Source organism: Amblyomma maculatum, chromosome 8 (assembly GCF_055883805.1).
Source record: "Amblyomma maculatum isolate TAMU_Amacu chromosome 8, ASM5588380v1, whole genome shotgun sequence".
Classification (NCBI taxonomy): Eukaryota; Metazoa; Arthropoda; class Arachnida; order Ixodida; family Ixodidae; genus Amblyomma; species Amblyomma maculatum.
The window spans coordinates 59,349,013-59,365,747 of NC_139351.1; positions in this window are offsets into that span (position 1 = coordinate 59,349,013).

The window sequence follows — 16,735 nt, forward strand, 5'->3', positions numbered from 1 at the left end:
TACATCTCAGAAAAAAAAAAAAACCCGGGAATTCGTACCGGTATGGCTTTGCTGCACTAAACCTCTCTAAACACAACCAAGGGCTCTAACATCCGTAACCATTCCGGACATATGTTTGAAATTCCAAAACCTCAATAAACCTCATGTACTGTGATAGTCAGCGCTTCAGCCATCGACATGCACCAGTGCGTTGTGCGACGAAGACAAAGAAGAAGTACGCTGGGCTCGCCGTTGCAAGGTCCTCTCCTCACAGCTCTCCATCCGAGCGTCAATAAACGCCCTATTACAATTGGCGGAGGTGTGGGGTACGATCCCATCCAAACTGGAACTGCGAAGCCGTACACTACCCTCTACAACCGCCATGCAAGACGAGTCCACTTCTACGCTGCCGGCCGTTCCACCCACGATCATGTGTTCTGGCGTCGTGCGCCAGCGTGACCCTTGCCTCTTCAGTGGCACGGCCGGCCAAGATGTCGATGACTGGCTGTCATCGTATGAAAGAGTAAGCAGCTACAACAAGTGGGATGACTCATACAAGCTCAGTAACGTCATATTCTATCTGACGGACGTGGCGAACCTCTGGTTTCGCAACCATGAGGCTAACCTGTCATCTGGGCCGACATTTAAAAAGAATTTCGCAGAAGTGTTCGGCCGCCCGGCAGTGGGTAAGCTTCGTGCCGAACAACGTTTGCACGATCGTGTTCAGCGCGCTGATGAGGCCTTTACCAGCTACATAGAAGACGTCGTTGATCTCTGCAAACGAGTCGACCCGACCATGCCGGAAGCGAACAAAATCCGCTACATCCTCGAGGGTATTTCTGAGGACGCCTTCCAGATGCTGGTAGCGAAAGATCCCACCAGCGTTAGTGAACTCGTGAAGCTTTGCCAGAGCTACGACGAGCTCCGCAAGCGGCGCGCTTCTAGGCGCCGCTCCAGTGTGTGCGACGAAGGCGTATCCGCATTAGCCCTGGGTGGTTCGCCAACTTCTGAAGGGGGCCCGCTGAATCAACAGATCAAAGATTTTATTCGTGAAGAGGTCGCACGTCAAATCTCACTCCTTCCCCATTTTCAAGACTCTGGCCGCCTCGTTCCTGAACTGGCTCCATCTTTGGCCCCTACTATACGCCGTGTCGTGCAAGAACACATCGCTGATGTCTTGCCGTCCAACCCCGTGCTGCCGCCTGTGACGGCACCTCTCACGTATGCCCAGGTAACTGCTAGGCCACCACCTTCGCCCACGTCTGGCTCCTATGTGCAGGTCCCTGCCTACCGTTCACCGCCGCATGCTGAGCCTTCGTTCCAAGCCCCACCCTCAAGGTTCCGCCCACATCCTATGAAACCTTGGCGTACTACGGACAACCTTCCAATTTGCTATGCCTGCTGTCGGCCGGGCCATGTTGCACGCCTTTGTCGCCAGCGCCTCCAACCTTCACAGCCTGACATTCGACTTTACCCGTACGATACCTACTCACGCTCGCAAATGATTCCGCCCGGTTCTCAATTTGTCTCACAAGATCGCCAAGCCTATGCCACTCGTTGATCACATTCTCCTCGGCGCCGATCGCTTTCTCCAATGCTGCGACGTTCTACTAGCACCGTTGAGGGAAACTAACAGTCGCAGTTCGGGGGGCAAGAACTGCGCTTGTTTCGAATTCCTCAAGTCCTCCGTGTCGTCCCGCTAATGTTATCAAAGTTTCTGTAGAAGGCGCCACAGTTCTCGCTCTCGTCGATACCGGTGCAGCCGTCTCCGTCATCAGTGAAGCGCTCTGCCGTCGAATTCGCAAAGTGACCACTCCGATTTCCGACTTTTCGCTACGCACCGCCTCATCACAGCACATTCACCCCTCCGCATCTTGCACAGCCCGTGTGCTCATTCAAGACGTCTTGTACCCCATCGAGTTTATTGTTCTGCCGAACTGCTCGCATGATATCATCCTCGGATACGATTTTCTATCGACTCATCAAGCCGTTATTGACTGTGCTCGTGCGCAAATTGCCTTCGCCCCACTCTGTGATGCCCCCTTCTGTGATACCCCTCCCCGCACTGCAAAACTTCTCGTCGCCCTACACGCGCTTGCGTCTACGCTTCTTCTGGCGTGGAATTTACCGCTTTGTCCGCCATTTTGTCCGCTCTTGCCAGTCTTCCCAACGCCGAAAAACTCCTCTCAAGTCTTCTGCTTCATTGCAGCCGTTGCCCTGTCCTGCCCGTCCGTTTGATCGTGTCGGCATAGATCTATACGGTCCCCTTCCTACAACTTCAGCTGGCAACCGCTGGATTATCGTGGCAGTGGATAATCTGACCCGCTACACAGACATCATCACTGTCCTCTGCTTCCGCACGCGACGTGGCTGCCTTTATTCTGAAATACCTGGTTCTTCGCCATGGTGCCCCTCGCGAACTGCTCAGTGACCGCGGACGCGTTTTCTTATCAGACGCTCTTGAGGCTCTCCTGAAAGAATGCCGCATCATACACCGCACCGCTACCTCGTACCACCCTCAGACGAATGGACTGACAGAACGTTTCAACCGCACTCTCGGTGACATGCTGGCTATGTACGTGAACACCGACCATTCCAATTGGGACCAAGTTCTACCGTTTGTTACTTACGCATATAACACCGCGGCACAGACCACTACTGGATTCTCTCCATTCTTTCTCCTTTACGGGCGCGAGCCACCCTGTACCATGAACACACTTTTTCCCTACCGCCCTGACGTTTCCGAATCTTCCCCGCTATCCGATGCCGTCACATACGCAGAAGAATGCCGTCAGCTCGCCTGCTCTCTCACAACAGAAAATCAGTGGCAACAAAAATACCTCCGTGATACCGGCGAAGCTTCGTCATATCTCCCGAACTCTCTGGTGTGGCTCTGGGTGCCCTCCACAATCCCTGGCCTTTCAAAGAAATTTCTTGCTCGCTACCACGGGCCATAAGGGTCCTCCAGCAAACATCTGCAGTCAATTACGTAGTTGAGCCCGTCACGCCCTCTGCGGACTTGCGTCGCCGTGGTCGTGAAACAGTTCACGGGAACCGATTGAAGCCATTCTATGACCCCGCTGTGCTTTCCGCGCCATAAGTCGCCAGGATGGCTCATTTTTTTTACCCGGGGGGAAAATGTACTGTGATAGTCAGCACTTCGGCCATCGACATGCAGCAGTGCGTTGTGCGACGAAGACAAAGAAGAAGTACGCTGGGCTCGCCGTTGCAAGGTCCTCTCCTCACAGCTCTCCATCCGAGCGTCAATAAACGCCCTATTACACTCAATATACTTTGACGAAAGAAAATGCGTGTCAGTCGCGCATCAATATCACAGTGATACACGGGCTTTCGTATCAACGTAGAGTCGAAAAACAGTACATAGTGCCCAACAACCTAATATTGGTCTTGCGGACAAATATTTCGGCTTTTATAATAAATTAGGTTAATTTTTATATTTGGCATTTAGAAAACATAGTTGTCTCCTGTAATTACCATGTTTCTTTATTCGTTTCACATGAGGTCAGTTATTCAATGCCGCTGAAGCGAAGGATTATGCAAGTTCAGTCCGTATGAAGTAAGCCAGTACTTACCAAAACAAACTCGTTCAAATGAACGTCATCAAATCAGCCAGGGGTCAACACGTTCAGAACCAAAATAAATACAAATGACTATCTAACGTACATCCTGAAGATGATATTTAGGATGTAGCTTCTTACTGGACTGATCGGGGACGCACCTTGACTAGGGTTGAAGGTTTGGCCACGAAGTAAAGGACGGCAGTTCGTTTAGGAATGAATATGACAATTTTTTCACGCGAGGAGAAGAAAGCTTGCTGGGGAAGTGTGCGCATTTTAGCTCGAACTGCTTCTTGCAGCTGAGTAATTCTGCTAATCTTTGTTCGGCGTGTACGTAAATTCCTACCCCTTGACCTTCCAGAGGTTCCATAAACCACCCTTCACTGGACATTATGTGAAGCCAACGGTGTTATCATTATTCGGCAGCAGGAGTTTTGCCGACCTCTTTTGTTTGAGAACTTGGGCCATAACTTTGAGAAAGAAACCTCGTAGCTACTCCCAGCTTGCAGTCTACCATTTATAAACACTCCTTGCTTCCCTCCCTCGCACTAAGCATTGATGAGTACGCAAAATACATTCACTTCGATATCTCAATGCTCATATAGCGTCACAGGAGATGACGCTGAGGCGGGCGGTTGTATGGAGCAGAGTGCTTGAGCTAGCGCAGCCTCACTTGAGCCCTACTTTATATTTCTTTGATGTTCCTTAGTGATACGGATTGTCATCCCACAGCAGGTAATCATCATCATCAGCCGGACTGTATTCACTGCAGGAAAAAGGCCCCTTTCATACTCCTTCAAATAACCCGGTTCTGTGCTAGCTGCACCCATTCGACCCCTGCGAAATTCCTAACCTTATCTACCAACCCAACTTTCTGCCGCCAAGGTAGTTTAATTTAATTATAGTTGGTTGGTTTCTATTCTCCGCTTCTAATAATATAAAGCCCGATATAAACAGCGTCACCGTAGAGCTGTGTTTCTCGTCTTTGAGTATTTCTGGGGACAGTCGGCAGCTTACATCCTGCTGTCTTGCTAATCGCCTGAAGCCAAACACGGTACGCGCCTCGCACATCGCAGTTATGGTTGCTATGGCGCCCATGACAAATGTTGTTCCAACCGAAGAGCGACCTATGTTATAGAGCGCCTATTAAAAACATCTTCAAGGGACCTGTAGCGATGAATGGTATTAGCCACCGTGTATAAAACTGTGTATCCAAGCAGAAAGTTTCACCGAATAGAGCACAAGATGGGTCTAACCTCTGCTTCATACACAACTAAGATGCCCAAGTGGGATTGAGAACCTATGATTTCGTTATTTCGATTGCGGTGCTCTAGTACTGAGTGATTGCATCTGCCGTTGAATCTGCCACATTCTTAGACATTTATGGATGGATGAATAAAACTCTTTTGTGTACCACACCGAAAGCAAACAGCAAAAACGAGGAAAAAGGAGGAGAGGAGTTGCTTTTTTTGTGATGATGAACCAACACGCCCAAACATTTTCCTTTTTTGAAGAATTAATGTACCAGTAGGCTATTTTAGAGCCATGATGGGTGGACCTCCTAGTTCGACAGTCCATCAACCTTCAGCGCAGCTTCAGCCTTCTGCATCAGTCGTGGCTGGTCGTGTGGCTCCTCGCACACAGAAGGGCCTCCCATTGTTCGCTAGAGGATTTGGGGTGTGCCCTGGCGTTCACATAACATGTGGTATAAGTCTGCGATTCGGTCCTAGTTCCTACACTGAGGGCTATATTATCGTGGGGTACCACTGATGTAATTTTGTCGGTAGAGGGCGTTCGTTTGCATGCACTCAAGCGCATGTTTCTCAGCTTTCATGAGTGGTTTTGTGAGGTGCCAGGTACACTCTTCTAGCTTCTCTGTGTACCCCAGGTATTTCTGTTCCGCGAAACTATCCTTGAGTGTGTGCATCTGCCCCACCGTCCTTCATATCGGCGGACTTGGTTTGCCCTGTGATATCGCCAGTGACATACGTGATCTGACAGGGAGGCTGGGAGCTAGCTGTATGATAACCCTTTTATGTTTTCACACGCTTACCACGTCTGCAACACAGCGTCTGCCCCTCCCCGGTAGATTAATATGTACGTTATGTTCATGGCATCACAGAGGCATTTCACGAACGCCGCAATGATGAAGAGTGGCGCTGGAGAACGCTCACAAGGATAGTTTACACATAACGCATATACATAACAGAGTAGAAGAATTAACAACTCTCGCCTATACTCAGCAGCAGAGCACCGAACACGAAACTCGGAGGTCATCGGTTGAGATGCCACTCGTAACATGTGGTTGTTTTTTCTCTGCTTTGTAATCAATCAACTCCAGTATTGATTAGTAATTCCCCATTATCAGCGCAAGAAGAACATCACCTCAGTTTTTTGTTTTTGCCAGTGGCTGCTCGTTTCGTTCTTATATATCTCGCAACGAAGATACATTTTCTGCTGATATCTTTACTGCTCTATGCGGAGAAGAACAATTTGAAAACACCAAAACCAGATATCTTTATTACTAAAATTTAAAACATGAGAATTAGGCTATTCTTTTACATCTTAGCGCAGGAGGGTATTGTGTAAAATGATGGGAAAAAAACTTCACCTCTAAAGAAAAGGAAATTTCTCTAACTTGGCAGAACGGGGATTTGTAAATATGAAACGGTGGCCTTCATCTAATGTGTTGTAAGCTAAAAAACGGTCCAGAATGAAATACAAGCACTGCAGCACCAAATGTTTACTCAACTAAGGTAATTTGGCCGCGTTTGCAAGTTTTTGTCGGAAATGTTTTAGGTTAGTTTACGCTTCCATTCACAAATAAATATTCACATTGGAGTTTTCCACGCTCCAGAGATGTGGATTTGAGTTCGAATACAGAGGAGAGGAAAAAACAACATTAAGTTTGCCGTTATAACGTTCAGAAAAATGAGAACATCATTTCCTGCTAAAATTTCCAACAGAGTGCCGAAGAGCTTAAAATTTGACAGTTAATTTGGTCAATATTGCGGCGAAGTGCTTCCTTGATGACTTGTATTGAGACAGTTGTCCTTTTCACTTAAAACACGTTCATATGATGCAACGGATTCTTATGCGTCATTATCTCAGGGCACAACATCAAAAACAAGGAGTTCTGCTTCCAATTCGCAGTAAAACACTCTCCTTCGCCGCTTCTTTTTGATAAATAAAAATGTCTCTTTTACTATTTTATTCTGCTGCCCTTGGTACATATTTCTTGATAAGTTTGAAACCCTGAACCCCTGATCGGTCATGAGTTCTCCACGTACCATGCACTAAGTAATGTGTTTGTTAGGGTGCACCTTTACGATTTGTGAAAAATTGCCCTAATAAAATTATTTCTAATATTTTCCAGAAGTAGTAGGTATTTAACAATGTGGTACATCATTTTAGTAAACATGCGCGATGATTCGTACCTACGTAACTTTGAATGCCAGACCGGCTAACAGATAAAAGTCAAAATACAAAGTCGTGTTGTTTGCAAATCTCATTATCTCCCTATTTCTTTTCTAAATGCCTAGAAAACTATTGAAAATTTTGTTTTATATCCAAAAGCTGCACTGAGATTTTCTCAGACTCACTAGGGGAATGTTTTCTTTGCTATGATTTTCAGTACACTTAATTTTTGTCCTGAGAATAATGCTAACTCCAATAATATGTCCTAACTAAACACTATACAGCCCCATTACATTGGGTGCTAATATCTGTTGCTTATCATTTGTCTAGAAACTATCAGCCTTGTCATTTTAAAAAATGGACTAACATTTTTTTATCTTTTATATTGATGTATTGCATGGAACATATCGGCAATAAGGACTCGCGTAGGAGCTCCAAATTCAGTTTTCTTTGAAATAATTAAGATTCGTTCTACCGCATTATAAACGTTAAAAAGGGCTTTTGGGCAATGAGCCTTGTTTTTGCTTATTTCTACGAGTGATATGCTGCATACTGTGAGAATATTGTTTTTTTCGTTAAAAAAAAATGCTCCTTCAAAACTTCACCTCCATTGACAATAGACAGCAAGTGACCACAGAATGTACAACTTGTACAGTCTTTGCAAGCCCTCTCTTTTGGCACAAATGAAGCTGTAATTCTAATTTGAAGAGCTAGCTACGGTTGTAGGCAGTATAGCACCAACCACAAGGCGAAAGAAAATTAACTCAGTACATTGCGGTGATTCCTTGCTGTTGAGGTGGAGTCATTAGGGCACTCGACTGCGTACTGAAGGGGCTGGGATGGAATCGCGGCGGCGGCCAGTTTTCTATGAAGGCGAAAAGCGAGGCACCCATATGGTGTGCTATGTCAGTCCACTCTAGATAACCCCAGGTGGACGAAATTTCCGTAGCCCTCGGCTGCGGCGTTACTCATAGCCGCAGTCGCTTTGGGACGCTAAACCCCACAAACTGAACCACACTTCAACAGTACATCCATCGCACCCGCAGCACACAGTCGTCTCTTCTAAACATTTCTGTTTACAAACGTTACAACACAAGCCACTGCTTTAAATCAGTAAAAGCATTGCCGAGTATTCACTTGAAGCAATTCGAAGTTTTCGATGTGTGCATGAGTGTAAAGAAAATAGGTTGTGAGAGGTAAATACTTACTTCATGATCACAAATCTCGGCGGCAAGAACATCAATATCTTTGCCTTCTGCATCAAGAATAATTTTTACCTGTAAGACAAGTGTTAGAAGAATCGAGTTTGCGTACTGCGTTACAAATTGAAATCGGCGAATACTTTCATTAAAATAATGTGTTTTCGTGAGAGAATAAAAGCTTACTCAGTTCTCCCTGTCGACATGAGACACTTCCCTGTGCTAGGTACCTCTAATGAACCGGTGGCAATAAGGCTGAGATAAACTTATGAGCATCCCGTGATCAGTCCCTTGCCTCATCAGTACTGGATTTCCTGCCAGCACCAATCCACTATTCCTGATGCTTCCACCTATTCTTCGTGCCACTATTGAAAGATGGCAATAGCGGGCTAGGATGCCTAACCTTTCTTCAGTACTGGCGATGTTCTTCAACAAGAACGGCTGTAGCGGATGAAACTAGACGTCAATACTTGAAGAAAACCGGCATATCTGATTGTGTTCGGCACAAGCTCTGCTGTTTTACAATGGTCTGCATTAGCCACAAATATAATGTCAGACACTAGCCAATGTCACCTCGACCGTTGCTGCCGCTGGGCGATATCATGCAAGCCGGACGTCGCTGCAGAACCAATGTGATATATATAGGTTGTCCGAGCTGAATATGACTAGCGTTTTTAACCCCCCCCCCACCCCCCCTTCCCCCCACACACACATTGAGGATTACCTCAGCGAAACTGTCCTAATATGTACAATACATTCATTTTGCCGGTGTAGTATTAAAGGCTATTTTATCGAGTTTAATTTATTGATTTGAAAAGAACAAACAGAGAATGCTAAAGTTGCAGATTGTCTCAAAATATGCTACTTTCTTTGCATCAAGCTGCTATTTAGATTTGTATCGTAACTCGCTGCTTAAATCACTCATTCAGGGCACACACAACGCTTCATTGGATAGAGCGCTGTAGACAAGCGCTGAATTTGTTATCTGGCTCATAACTAAAGACAATGAAGTACCACTGCTTTCACAACGGTAGTTTTGAGGCAGGAGGTATCTTTTTGGTTGGAAAAAATACTTCTTACATACGACATAGCTAGCTTTAATTTGAGGTGTAGATGGTACGCAGTTTTTTGGAAGCAAACAATAATATTAAAAATAAAGATAAATGGTTCAAAACTAATTATTTACATTCGCCGGAGTCCTTCAATACTACTAATTGTTATGAAACGCACGTCGGAGGTTGGCTCTGGGACAAAATCGGTCGCGACGGGGCTCCACCGGCTATAGAAGGGCAGCGATAAGTCGGTTAATCTAGCGGCGAATCGCGCGGTTGCAAACAAAATCTTGCTTTGTGGCCTGCGCTCTAATTTAGTTCCATATTAGTTTACGGGAAATTGAAGCCGAGGTCTTGCATCCGCTGCAAATCCCTCGCCGTAGGGCCGTTGACGGTGATTTAAAGGTAAATTGGTTCACAGGAAGGGAAAGGCGCAGTAACTGTCACACTTGCTCTGTGGACACCCGAACCGCGCCGTAAGGGAAGGGAGGAAGGTGGGAATGAAAGTGGAAAGAGAGAAAGAGGAGCCGTAGTGGAGGGCTACGGAGTAATTTCGACCACCTGGGGATCTTTAACGTGCGCTGACATCGCACAGCACACGGACGCCACTTCGTTTCGCCTCCATCGAAACGCAGCCGCCGCGGTCGGGTTCGAACCCGGGAACTCCGGCACAGAAGTCGGGCGTCTTACCACTGCACCACCCCGGCGGGGCGACGGTGATTTGCAGAAAGCGCTTCCAGTAGAGCCATATAGCTGGATCTGATTCCCTGGCTGCTGAGTGGATATTTTTCCTGCTTACATTGGGATGTTTCAACCTTGCAGAAATGTGTGGTTCATGATTACTTAAAACACACAATTATCTGTAGAGCTGTGAGCGGAAATGCAAAGGCCTCGTTAGCAGAAAGCACTCACTGAGTTCATGTACTGCCCTTGAATTTCTCGCACGTTTAGGTGCTCGGGTGGTCGCCTGACCTTAACAGATGTTTAGCAGTACCCCGCTTCATGAATCAGCACGCCGAGCGTTAGGTAGCTTGGGATTTTACTGAATATTTTAGTTAAGGTCTAACCGTCTGACTCTGCATGTACCGACAAGCGGGCAAAATGTCGCCCTAGTTTCCGCTTTGCGCGGCATTCAAGCGCTCACCTTGAGATAGCACAGTGCATTCTATCTCGGTAGGTATATGTGACGTTATATTGCGCATAAGCAACAGTAACTATCATGCGCCAAAATTCGATCTCGCTCGAGATGCTTGCACCGCAGAGAACATTTTCTTGTCCCCATCTCTAGAGTCTGTTATTGTGCATTTTGGCGTACATAATTTTACCAATTCTTCAGCACGGTTCCACTATTTGTAAAGTGAAAATACATGTCGCCAATTACTCAGATCGGAATAGAATAAGAACGTTATGAATTTCAATATGCTAATATACACATTGAAGTAACTGTACAGGGGTCTTTAACTTAGAAACGTAAAGTATTATTCCAGTTTAGCCACCGCAATGAGCTACGCTATACATGCGCAAATTAAAAAAAAAACAATCGGCTCATACAAAACAAAAAAAATAGATTCACTTACTGTCACGTAGTGGTGACGGATGTTCAGAAGCCAGGGAAGAAGCGAATACTTAACAAGAGAAATATATTATCTGCATTACGAGCGCAGAAACGGAATGCGCATTACGTGACACCGGCTGTAGCAAAATGATTGGCGGTCAACAATAAATTCAATGTCTGAGATTCTCGGCTGTGTTCAGTGCGCAATTGCCAAGGTAACATCTACAAAGTTTCCCAAAGCGGCTATACGAATGTGCAACAATGTGGAAACAGTTGAAAGTGTCTTCGAGCGATCAGGATAATTGAATTAAGCCGCATATCGCGTCGTAAGGCTATGAAGCTGATGTGTGCAGGTAGAGTTTGAACGAGAGCGAACAGCGCAATGATCCGCGCTAATGTAAGGCACAAAGTTAAGTAACAACATATAAGCTATCTATAATTTGCCTCCCCGCAGTAGCTCTCCAAGCCTTGGTGAAAAATATAGTGGCATATTAAAAAGAACGAACTCTTCTGTAACTTTGGAGATGGTCGGGGACGTGAGTTTTTAATCTCTGAATACCGATGGCGGATTCGAACATTTTTGTAACAGTTAGAGAGTTCAGCTAGACCAGCATCTGACACATAACGTTCCTATTATCTACGAACTCATCATCTTGGACCATCCCCATGATGACGAGATATTAACATACACACACATTTGGGGAGCCTACTCAGAGACCACCAATGTCTCTTCGGTGGATGGCGCATCTCCACTACTGTAGTATTTAAGCATAACATGAAAGAGCCATAAAGGCAGTTCATCGCAGAACAAGCTGATGGCGCCGTTCGCCGAACCCACTGGTCTTGCAAAAACAAACCTATTCACATACTTTTACACAGCATCACTTAATCTACCCCAAAATGAAAACGCAACTCCACCCAGCAAAGCATCATTTTCCCCTCCTATTCCACCGATCGCAAAACGACGTTTCTCGATTTATAGCAGTGCCACTGTGCGGCTGCACTAGGCGGGTTAGTTTCCCAACCATCAAGCGGTATTGAATGACTACTTTCGCTAATGAAAAATTGGTGTTTACTGAGCTAAGCGGCCCTTAACAGCTCTTGGTTTCCCTTGGCTAGGGCTATCTTTACGCTGCTTCACCTTTTAGGCTAACCTACCAAGCGAGCGGATCACGTGATTTTGGCACAAGGTCTAAATGTCACTACTGCGGAACGACTAGTGAGCAGTCAGCTTAATTATGCTCCAAAACAAATGCCCTGAGGTAGCGACAGCAGAAAACATGAAATTCCAGCTGAAAATGCGCGCGCGACAGACAGATTTTTTACTGATGAAAACAGGTTGGTTTTTGCCGGTACGAGAAAATTCTTAACGTGAAAAGTATGTTGTTGAAATTTTAAGGATGCATAGGCAGTATAGTGCTGTGCACAAAATAAAGCAAATAAACGAGGCAAAATGTGCATTCAGTAAGCTGAAGTGCGAGGACGTTGCTTCAAACTCCCTAAGAAAAGTTCTTAAAGTGCGAACCAATATTATTCCTAGATGGTCTCAAAAAAGGTTCATGTTGTATGTATCTATCTAAAACTTTATTGAGATTCCGGCGCACGACGGTTTAATGCGTCGTGACGCTGGCCAAGCGTCGACCCGGGGTTGTGCCCTACTCTGCATTACCTCATTTTGGCCCGTTTGTGGTGAGCCGCGAGGCTTTTTGCGAGCGCACCATATAAATCGGGGAGAATTATGTAGCGGATGGCGCATGATTCTCGGGTAGGATTCTCAGCCAAATCCACATTGTTTATCTTTTTCGAGCATAAGCAGAATAATTGTCAGGAATAATAAGCACAGAAAAGTACCATACGCTACTCGGGTCCACGTATTTCGCACGGGTATCTTTACGTTTTTATACGTCCAGAACCCGATAATATCGTTTTGGAAGTGTGCTCGAGTGGGTTTATATTTATGATCTGCTGTTATTGTTCATAAGCTGCTTCCAGAAAACATTTACCTTAAAGAATTCAACAGATTCTTGAGAATTAGACGCTTTTGTGTTTTGGTGTTTTTGGGCATCTTTCAAAACATAAATGATCATGTTATGTAGTTTCATATTGCTTTAGCGTGCGCATAAGTATCTTTACTTTAATAATCTCCAAAACACAAATCCATCGTCCACATTTCATGCTAAGTATTATTTAGTTTTGTTTTCTTCCTTCACCTGCAAGTTATGCACTCTTACAATATTATGTAGTTTTTTCTATGATTCTGGGCAGAAAGTGAGATTTAATTACAAATATATACATAAGCTGCAGGCGTTGTAAACACGTAGTGCTGCAGCTGACCGAGATTCATGCGGACAGATTGACACGTGGGGCCTGTTATGCTGCTTACATCTCGGCTCTCAGCTAATACTGGGTGCTGATGTGCAACCTATATGAACACTTAGTTGGCTGAGTTTTGCTGCAAAACAAATTAGAAACAAGGTGGTGGCGATGGCAATAAGCTTGCTCGTCGGCCATCGCACTACGTATATCTGCTGGGCTTGGCAGCGCTCAGATTAAAGTCGGCAAGGTAAAATTTATATAAATCGGCCAAATGAAAGGAGAGCGATTTAAAATAATGTGGGACCAGTTGCTTTGGCAGCAATCGCTGGAGACAATGCTTGGCACCTCTTGTGCTCGAACGAAAGTTATACAGTCAATTTTCTATGTCGCTGAGCCTCAATAAACGTAAAACACATGGTCTTCGAAAGTTCGTTTAGAATCTGCGCGCTAAATAAAACTAATGAACAGTAGTTGGAACAAAGAAATAAAAATTAGAATACTTCTCCACACCTCTCGATTTAAAGCAATATTCCGGGGAATTTCCGACGATACAGGGCAAGGTTTTGACACATCGTGTGTCTAAGCAAACAGGTAAATAATTCCTTAATATAGTAAGTTCAAAACAGAAGTGAAGTATTTGCAGCAACAACTTGTAACAGCGATGGACAAAATATACTGCAAAGATAATCTAATTACCGACGTAGTTAGATAAAGCCAACTAATTAAAGTTATAAATATGGCTATTGGTGCCTATGCCAATGGAGAGTTCGGCGCCGCAAACAAGAAGCTTCCACTATCACTTTTGAAGAAAAGCATATTTTCTGAAGCCCGGAAATTTGAGAAAATCTGACGCTATTTTCGTAGTAAAATTACTCTGTTTAGCTCCGGTCAGACGTAGTGTGTCGAGGAAGGTTGCACGAACGATTCCACGTACTAATGCTCTTTATATTCGCAGCTTGTTTACCTTCTGTTTGTCCCCCATTTAGCAAAGACATACACTGCGATTACCCCAGCTAGTGCTGCGATAGCTAAAACTGCAATGGTTTTAGGTGGCGCTTTATCCATTGACCAAGCGGCACTGCTGTCAACCGTCGTTACCCCTCGTAACAACTGGTGCTCCATTGAGGGCTACACCGGGTGTTGCAGCTCCGATTGCCGCAACATATCCGACCGCGGCAATCGTCATAGTCCTTGGAATGGTTCGTTGAATAGGCAGTTGCATCTCTCGCAATGCGATTTCCATTAGCTGTTGTTCCTGTGCAGACGTCGAGGCGACTTCGAGGTCGAGGTGACTCCGCTCGCGGCTAGTTGTCGGTGATTTTCCATTTCTCGGCGTCGTCTTTTCCCAAGTCGTTCTTCACACTTTTTGTTGATTTCGGCACCTTTCGCCTTTCTGTGGTTCTCGGTCTCGTGGCCGACTCGCCTTATACTAGGCCGAAACTTCGGGATCCGTCGGGGCGGCTTTTCATAGTCGCCGTTGATGTCAGTCGCAGTAGACGCGTGGGCTTTCAACTTCATCTATCGTTCATTTAATGAACGAACGCTTCTCATCCTGTTTTTATTAGTGGCTGAGTAAAATGTCATCTGTAGCTACTGAGTATGTGCGGCAGCGCAATTCTGACGTAATGAATGTCGCATCTGTAGCTACTGCGGGTGCGCAACGCGGGCAGCAAGGCTGTGGAATCGGTGGCGGCCGAGCGGTGCACTGTTCGGCGCTGTGAGGCTGCGGTGTCGGCGGTGGCAGCGGCGGGTGCGCAACCCTGAAGTCATGTACGGCGCACCTCTTGCTCGGCGCATGCGCAGTAGCGGCTCCGGCTTCACAAAGGGACTTTGGCTCTACATGGCGTAGTCTTTCGCTTTAATAGGTGGCTTACAGGAAAGAAAAGGAGCCTTATCTATCAAACAATGGCGTAAGGGAAGACAGGAAAGGGGAGGAAATGTTGAAAGAGGGAAAGAGAAGCCACCATTGAGGGCTTCGGATTGATTTTCACGACCTGGTGATCTTTAAGGCGCAGTGACAGGGCAGGTAGGTCACCGCCGCTTGCGGCGGGGGCTAGCCTGCCACTGAATTTTTATCTGTTGTAGGCCGTCATTGCACACGCCACCACTTCGGTGGTGGACGGCGCGCGTCTTTCTTTCCCTCTTCCTTTTCTTGCCTCTCTCTTTCCTCTTTTTTCTGCACGAGGAAACGGAGGTGGCTCAGCTATAGAACCAGTAGCAGGCCCGCGCATTTTCTTTTCCTTCTTCCTACAGCCAAACACACACACACACACACACACACAGTGACATCGCACAGCACACAGACGACTCTGGTTGCGCCTCCATCGAAACGCAGCCGCAAGTGGTCGGCTTCCAATCGGGGTACTCAGTCATCGTAGTAACCACTGCACAACCACGGCAGGCCTTTGTGTAGAAAAGCGGAATTGAAAGCAAGAAAAAGCCCTAATTTGAACGAGCAGCAGATCTCGCTGGTGGAAATGTTCGCCTTAATATTGAATCAATTTAGGCTCTCATGCATTGATACGACTGGTATACATGACGTGAAGGTTTGCTGAGATTACGAATCTGACTGAACGTTACTGCTGCTCCAGGCTCCTGTTCTTCCTTCTATATGGACAGAGACAGCCACAACGCTACGAGTGAGATTGATGTTCAACAACCTAGATTTGTTTGCGGCTGCTTCCTACTGTATATTTAGGAAAACATACCAGTGTTCTTATCGGCGTTCTTTTTCTTTTCAGTCCTGCCAAGCAGCATACTGTCGCTATGGGGCAGGTGTCGCATGCAGGAAGGTCATCAGCAATGCATCGGACTTACACCACCGCATCCTTTTCGGAAGACCAGACATCTCCACCAGAAGCAGATTTTTCTGGTAGAATTCCCGTGTGGAACTCTCCGAGCACCCACGCTTTCGCAGACTTGGGAATAGTTGATGCACGGAATTATATAAATAAAATTATTCCCTTCCTACACTGCTGGGTTCAGGCCCCTCCATAGCAAATGTGACAGAAACGGTGCTTTTTTTTCCCTGCCAGAGTAAGAAAACTTTATTTGTCAGCGATAGTTTTCCTCTTCCGTGGCATTCAGCTGCTCCAGGTGGCCGGCAGTCCAAGTCTGTCAGCGACCTATTGCGCTCTTGCCGATTCCCAGGACTGGACGTCTGGATCTTGGCTGGCGAGAACAGCTTCCCAGTGTTCCAGCGAGGGAGATGGAGCTAGATCTGCCGAATTCGGATCATCTGTGCAGTTCCAGATTATATAGTCTAAGGTAGCAGGCTTGCCGCCCAATTGGCAGTACGGATTTACAATGTCGAGAAAGATTTTGATATACTTTCAGGGGTTTCGCGGCGACCTCGTTTGCAGCCGCGGCTGAAGGAAGCGTGCAGAGGAGGCAGGCTTGCCCTGAGATCCTTGTAATAGGTGGTAATGGCCTGATATGTATCTAGTTACTCGCCCCGTCGGATACCCGCGACCGAGATCCCCTCACCAGCTCGGCTGATAAAACCTCCAGCATATTGGTGAGCGGCCTCGTTCCCCGGGATGTCCGAGTGAGACGGGATCCATACGAGATCCACTACGTTCCTATATTTTGGCAACACGCTAAGCATTTTGAATGCAGTGGCGGAGATACGACCCCTAG